This window comes from Arabidopsis lyrata (genome assembly GCF_000004255.2).
Source record: "Arabidopsis lyrata subsp. lyrata unplaced genomic scaffold ARALYscaffold_6, whole genome shotgun sequence".
Taxonomy (NCBI): Eukaryota; Viridiplantae; Streptophyta; class Magnoliopsida; order Brassicales; family Brassicaceae; genus Arabidopsis; species Arabidopsis lyrata.
In genome coordinates this window covers 20,118,086-20,125,594 of record NW_003302550.1, presented here as the reverse complement: position 1 = coordinate 20,125,594, position 7,509 = coordinate 20,118,086, and the positions used below count along the sequence as shown (strand labels likewise).

At 37.4% G+C, this 7,509-nt stretch overlaps 1 long non-coding RNA gene across 1 annotated transcript; it reads left to right on the top strand.

Moving 5' to 3' along the window:
• Positions 1-3,914: 3,914 nt before the first annotated feature.
• Positions 3,915-7,509, top strand: LOC110227307. The gene is made up of 2 exons (XR_002331079.1): positions 3,915-7,071; positions 7,193-7,509. It is a non-coding gene; the product is annotated as an uncharacterized LOC110227307 (long non-coding RNA).

Here is a 7,509-nt window from a genome sequence, read left to right as displayed (position 1 = left end):
GTGCTCGCACCTGTCGACAACTCAACTCGCCACAATGGTCTCAACCATCGTCGTATTATCCGTCTCCGCCATCACAAAACACGTGGACTCCGTCACCACCGATGCCACCTCAACATTGGCAACCAAGAGCTCACTATACCGCTTCCACAAACTACTCCCAAGCCCCCTGGCTTTTAGATAGTGGAGCGACACACCACATTGCCACCGACATGAGTAATATGTCCATCACGGGATCGTACAATGGAGGTGACGAAGTAATTGTTGGTAATGGAGCAGGCTTACCAATCACCACTACGGGTTCTACTACTTTTCCTACAACTACAAAGAATTTATTACTTGACAATATTCTTTGTGTACCAAATATGAAAAAAAATCTTATTTCGGTGAATAAGCTATGTCGGTCTAATGGTGTTATGGTTCAAATGTGTCCTAATGATTTTCAGGTGAAGGATCTCAACACGGGGGCAACAATAATCAAAGGCAGAGCTAATGCAGGGTTGTATGAGTGGCCAACGATTTCTCCTGGATCTTCTTTTGCTTCAGCTTTTTCAATTTCAAAAACGTCTAATTCCGCTTGGCATGCCCGTCTTGGACATCCAGCAAATTCTATTATTCAGTTGATTTCTACTCGTTCTAGGATTCCTATGTCTTTCAAAACAATTTGCAATGCTTGTTCTATTAATAAGAGTCATAAACTACCGTTTTCTCAATCATCGCTCAAGTCTCATTCTCCACTTGATATTGTTTTTTCTGACGTATGGACTTCACCAATTTATTCGATTGATGGATATAAATATTATGTTATCTTTGTTGATCACTATACAAGATATACATGGCTTTATCCAATCAAACAAAAATCTCACGTTGCTACCATTTTTCCTATCTTCAGGGCATTGGTTGAGAATCGGTTCAAGACAAAGATCACCACGTTATACTCGGATAATGGTGGAGAATATATTGGCTTGCGGTCCTATCTTGCCAGTCATGGAATCTCTCATCTCACGTCACCACCACATACACCGGAACACAATGGCATTGCGGAGAGAAAACATAGACATGTTGTGGAGACGGGCTTATCGTTGCTATCTCACGCCAAATTACCACTTGAGTACTGGTCCTATTCGTTTGCTGCCGCGGTATTTCTTATCAACAGAATGCCTACACCGATTCTCTCCAATGTCTCACCATATGAAGCTCTATTTCATTCCGAACCAAACTACACAAGACTTCGTGTATTTGGTTGTCTTTGTTATCCATGGCTTCGCCCCTACTCACAACACAAGCTTTCTCCTCGTTCAGTTCCATGTATTTTTCTTGGATATTCTCTAACACAAAGTGCTTACATTTGTTATGATCTTTCATCGTCAAAAATTTTTGTGTCTCGACATGTAGAATTTTTTGAAGATGAATTTCCCTTTCCAAATTTCATAACTTCGTCTAACACTTCCCATGAGTCTTCTTCTTCTGTTTCCCATCCTGTGTCTACAACTCGGGTCTATCGTGAGCCACTCATCACCAGCTCAGCCCCTAGTTTGGATCCTTCCCCAACGTTACCACCTTCCGAGACGACACATGACACCAATTCACCGGCTACTACGTCCGATCAAGAAACTGAGCAAGTAGAAGATCATGTTGTGGAAGACAACAATGTTGTTGAAGAACCGGATCCTCTCCCAGTTGTCCCGGCAAATGTTCATCCAATGGTGACAAGAGCCAAGAACAACATTCGGAAACCAAACCAAAAATATGTGAATAATGTCACACTTGCGGAGGTAGAACCGACTTCTCATGTTCAGGCCATGAAAGATGAAAGATGGAGAAATGCTATGGGAGCTGAATTTGACTCTATTGTTCGCAATGGTACGTTCACACTCGTAGACCCACGTCATGCATCTAATGTTGTTGGAAATCGATGGATCTTTGTTATCAAGAGGAAACCAGACGGGACAGTTGATAGATTCAAGGCGCGACTTGTTGCGAAAGGCTTTCATCAACGACCAGGCATAGACTTCCAGGAAACATTCAGTCCGGTTATCAAACATGTGACAATACGTGTAGTTCTTGGACTAGCAGCTCGAAAAAATTGGGTTTTACGACAACTCGACGTGAACAATGCATTCTTACAAGGGAATCTTAACGAAGAAGTATATATGAGTCAACCACCGGGTTTTATTGACAAAGACCGTCCACACTTTGTATGTCGTTTACACAAAGCGATATACGGATTAAAGCAGGCTCCGAGAGCATGGTATAATGCGTTGAGAGATTTTCTTCTAAGCAATGGCTTTGTTAATTCATTGGCGGATGCGTCGGTTTTCATTTTTCACAAGGGAGAAGTTCTCATATACATGCTAGTGTATGTTGATGATATTGTTCTTACGGGTAATAGTGCTAAAGCAATTGATGGCTTTATACAAGCTCTCTCCCATAGATTCTCGCTCAAGGACATGGGTGAGCTCTCATACTTTCTCGGTCTTGAAGTCACACGCACGTCTGCCGGCATACGTTTGAATCAACGGAAGTACACGACTGATATTCTCACCAAGTATAACATGCTTTATGCTAAACCAGTGCCTACTCCGATGACTTCTGCGACGAGTCTCACAGGTTCTGATGGGGTTAGTTTGTCGGATCCGACCGAGTATCGTGCTGCTGTTGGGAGCTTACAATATCTTGCACTCACGAGACCTGACATTGGCTTTGCGGTTAATAGGCTATCTCAATTTATGCATAAACCTACAACAGTTCACTGGGATGCTGTCAAACGTGTGTTGCGGTACCTTGCTGGTACAGTAGATCATGGTCTATGGTTTTCGTCTCGTGCTTCCTTGGATCTTAAGGCTTACTCTGATGCAGATTGGGGCGGTGATAAAGATAACTATTCTTCCACGGGCGCATACGTTGTCTATCTAGGATCACATCCCATTTCTTGGTCTTCTAAGAAACAAAAAGGTGTCTCTCGATCATCAACCGAAGCGGAGTATAGGGCTGTTACGGAGGCTGCCTCTGAAGTCAAGTGGATTGTCTCGCTATTATCTGAACTTCGAGTTAGACTCCCGACGACTCCGATAGTTTTTTGTGACAACATTGGTGCTACGTACTTGTGCGCTAATCCCGTGTTTCACTCTCGGATGAAACATCTTGCATTGGATTATCATTTTGTTCGAGAACTCATTCAAGATGGAGTCATACGAGTAGTTCATGTTAACTCCATTGATCAACTAGCCGATGGTCTCACTAAACCACTTCCGCGGGCTCGATTTCAAGATCTTCGGGTCAAGATTGGAGTAACCAATGGTTCTCCATCTTGAGGGGGCATGTTAGAGTAGTAGATATATATGAAAATATTCCATATCTTCTTGTGTATATTTTAGAGAATATCTTCTAGAATTCTCTAGAATATCTCCTTTGTAACCTATAAATATAGGACTCCTTATTCATGAATAATACACAATTTTACTAAACCTACAATAATTTCATAATTATATAGTAATTTTTTTTTTTTTTTTGTCATCATTATATACACGTAACTATAATTTCATAATTATATACACGTAACTATAATTTCATAATTATATAATTTCGTAACTACGCAATTGCATAGTAACAACAAAACCACACGTTTATAAAAAAAAAGAACAAAACCACATAAGTTATATTACTCGAAAATATCAAAATCACACAATTTCATCGATTACAAAACGTAATATTTCATAGATTTTATTAGTCCGTTTTCTTACAAATCGATCCTATAAAATAATCACTATTACCATACACATGATAAAATGCATGTAGACCATTGAGCCTATTCTTCTAATATATGACCTCAAATATTTGGGTAGTGAAATTAAACTTGACTTGACATAAAAAAAAAAAAAAAAAAAAAAAAAAAAAAAAAAAAAAAAAAAAAATTTAAACTTGACTTTGGGCTATAAGTTTAATCATAGGATTTTGATCCAGAGTTCAATTAAAGCGTAAGTTCTAAAAAGTTTCTAAAGTACTTAAGAGTGCTAACACCAATTAAAGTTTTTCTAGAGAACTATATCTTAATATCTATATAAAAAAAAAATAAAAGATTTGTAAGATAAAAAGTTTAGCTTACGTAGCGGAATATTTTCTAGAGATTATGATATAATAAATAAGATATTTTCTAATTTTGGAACATATAGCTAGTTCTTCTTTCTTTCCTTTTCTAACAAAATCAAACAAGTTAAATAAAAAGATATAAAATTGTTCTTTAAATTCCTTTAAACTCGGTGTATTTGAATCTAGACTTCTATTTTGGAGATTACTAGTTAAAGCCGCTGAGAGAGGAAAATTTCACTGTTTTCCATGGATTTTATGGTTTTTATGGAAAACCAGGAATGAAAAGGTATTTTAAGGTATATAATCTGAACCAATAGATATAATAGATCACGCTTTAAGTGAACAATTAATCTGTGAAGAAACTCAATTGATTCCGATCGAATCAGTTGAAAATAGAGAAACATTCAACAATTATACTCAAATTCTAATATGTCGGATTGACATTTCGTGGAAACAATTGGATCCTACCATAAGTTTAGGATGGTGGTGCTTTCGGAGAGACCATCTTACAATTCTATTAGGAGCAAAATGTCACCGGACGAGCTCATCTCTTCTTCACGCGTAAACAGAAGCTCTTTTATGCGGTATGAAAATGATCCTCTTCAAAAGGATTGATTGTCAGATATTCAAGATAGATAGTACAAAACTAGTTTTGATGGTGCAGGCGCCGGAGGAGTGGCCCATTCCAATCAGATAGACGAAATTGGTTTGCTTCGTGATTCATTTCCTTCTTTCTTGCTTTCTAATATTCCTCGCTCATGTAATGTGATATATCATGGATTTTACCGTTTTTATCCATGATATATATGTCAATTTTAGAGTTTTTTTGTTATTTCTAGAGTCTTTTCTAGTCCTTTTCAGGTCTTTACACTAGGCCTGGGAATTCGAACCGTTCGGTTTATTCGGTTTCGGTTACTCAGTTTTTCGGTTTTTTTGGAAGATGAAAGCTATTCCGAAATTAACCAATTAAGATTTCGGTTCGGTTCGGTTCGGTTCGGACACAGTTTATTTCGGTTTTTGAATTCGGTTATTTCGGTTAAAAGAATTTGGGCCAAATAGTCTATAATGGGCCAAATAATTTTTAATGGGCCAATCCAAAACAAAAAAAAAGGTTTAAAAAAAATGTATTGAAAAAAAAAAAGACGAAGAAGATGAATCGAGGAGGAGATGCCAGCGGCTGAGATCTCCTGAAGCTCGCGGTGTAATCGGCGAAGCAGATGATTGAAGAAAAACAGGAGAAAAGAAGTGTAAATCAAAGAAGAACATGATGATGACGAAACAGAGAAGAAGATGATGATGATGAATGGTGAATTGAAGAAGCAGCAAACAAATCAGAGAAGAAGAAGATGATGGTGATGATGAATCGAAGAAGAAGAGAGAGGGTTATGGAAAGAGAAGATCAAGAACAAAATAATTGAAGAAGAACTCAAGAAGCGTAGGCGGCTGGGATATTAAGGTTAGGGTTTTTGGTTTCTTTGGTTAAACCGAAAATTTTGGTTAACCGAATCAAAATTTAAACATTCTGACCGGTTTTACTCAATTAACAAGAACCGACCGATTTGTCCAAATCTCGGTTCGGACAAATCGGTTTGGTTCGGTTCGAATTCCCAGGCCTACTTTACACGTTCAGAACCAATTTGGAGATTATGGATCATTCTGGAGCAAAACCGAGAAGTTATGCCACAAGAGCAATCCGGAGACCAAATACGTGCAAATGTCGATCGACACCACCCCTACTATTGGTCGACACCAACATCTGACGGCAATTCGATTTCGAGTCTCTTTGAAGTTATGAAGATTTGCAGAATCTCCCCAGAACATTTCTCTATTTACAAAGAAGTCTCTGCACGTTTTTAAGAACATATAAATAGATTTTTAGGATTTTGTTTTAGAGACATCTCTCAATCTCTTATTCTGTTGTATTCTTTGGAACTTGAACTCTTTGAGAGATAATTGGAGAGAGCTCCTCCAGAGAAGATCTTTCTTAACTCTATTTTCTTCTTTGTTTTCTTAATGCAATTCTATTCAATCATTTTGTTTGTTTCAATCTTCATGTCTGAGTAGTTTGCTTGTTAGGTTTAGGGATTCTCATTAGGGATTTAATTAGATGAATTAGTAGATCGATTACATGTTAGGATTAATCTTTAGAGTTCTTCACTTTATGTTGTTCTTAATGCTAGTTCTAGAGTAGCTAACTAGAACTTGATCATAGGATAATAGGTAGATTCAAGAGGTCACCTGTTACTGGAACTATATTAGGTGGGCAAAAATTAGATACATTCGAGAGGTGGTCTAGGAATATCTGTGAACATATCAAACCTGTTATTAATGCTAGTCTAATTCTAGGAGTTTACATTCGAGAGGTGGAACTTTCTGATATTAGGTTTAGTTAGTCAATACATTCGAGAGGTGATTGACTATACATTAGTGATTTGAGTTCTAGAACAGTTCGATAAATAATCCTAATTAATTTGTTAGATTTACTATTAGTCTATTTCCTGAGAAATCCCTAAAGCTGACGTTTTCCTCATCTGATTTAAAACCCGATTTACTTGCTTTGCTTTTATTTGATATTCTTATTTTTTGTTTAGCTTAATTCAAAACATGTTAGTCTATTGTGTGAACACGAGAGCTTTGTGGAATTCGACCCTGAAGTGCTACACACGATCTCTTATTTGAGAGAGTAGTCTTAGGTCTAATTTGACTCACATCATAATGATAAGACATATTGCCTAGCTAGTTACTCTAGAAGTTTATTTTCTAAAATTTCATCTGTAAACACTTTTCCTCCAGATTGAGCAACCAATCGTGGAATGACTTTTTAAATAATGTATGGTTGACAAAAAAAAAATCTCTTAAGTTTCTTTTTATTTTATTTTTCTTCATACTAAGAAACTTATTCTCTTGATTTTTTCAGACATTATTACAATTTTGGAATAATGCTAAGTCACTATCAAAGTTTATATACACCTAGGGCCTCCATAGGTAATAAGATGACCTACATGTGCCCAAAACGTCTCTATTGTATCTCTCACTTCATAACAACTGTCTGAATACCTCTCTGTGTTTTCCACAATTTGGTCGGTATTATAATTTTCGTCTACAGTCGTGATCAAACGGACATATGAGTCTTCTATGGGGCTCCCCGTCGGATACTGACTATTTCCCATCGGAGGATTTGGAGGCGAAGGGCTATAGACTTCACCACCCCATTCGACCCTTGTACCAGAACTTTCTTTGAATCTGCTTGATGGCCAGAACCCAATTTCTTCCAAGGAGGTGCCCATCAACAGCCACCAATTCCCGTTGATTTTGTCCTGTACCCAAACTTTAAATTATAGCAAAAAAAAATTTGGGGAACCGCGATAATCCATATCTGATCTCATTTTTGTTAAACTATAATTGACAAAAATTTTCATTGAA